A 279-nucleotide genomic window follows, 5' to 3' on the forward strand; every position below is an offset into this window, starting at 1 on the left:
GATCGGTAGTCTTTACCACTCCACTAGTCCATCTCCTTAAACTAATAAGGAAGGAGAAGGAGGCAGACAGAGGAGGAGAGGTGGTGGAGGAGGAACAGAACAAAAAGATATAGGACAACATGAATGGATCGATCTTATAAGCAGCTTCTGAAGAACCTACTATGGGCTCTGCCTTGGAAGTAGGGATGGAGCCACAGTCCTTCATGCCCTGGAAGAGGAGCAGAGAAGCTGAACACACACAGGTTATTTCTATACAGTGTGATTACATGCACGACAGAC

This window comes from Myotis davidii, unplaced genomic scaffold (assembly GCF_000327345.1).
Source record: "Myotis davidii unplaced genomic scaffold, ASM32734v1 scaffold68, whole genome shotgun sequence".
Taxonomy (NCBI): Eukaryota; Metazoa; Chordata; class Mammalia; order Chiroptera; family Vespertilionidae; genus Myotis; species Myotis davidii.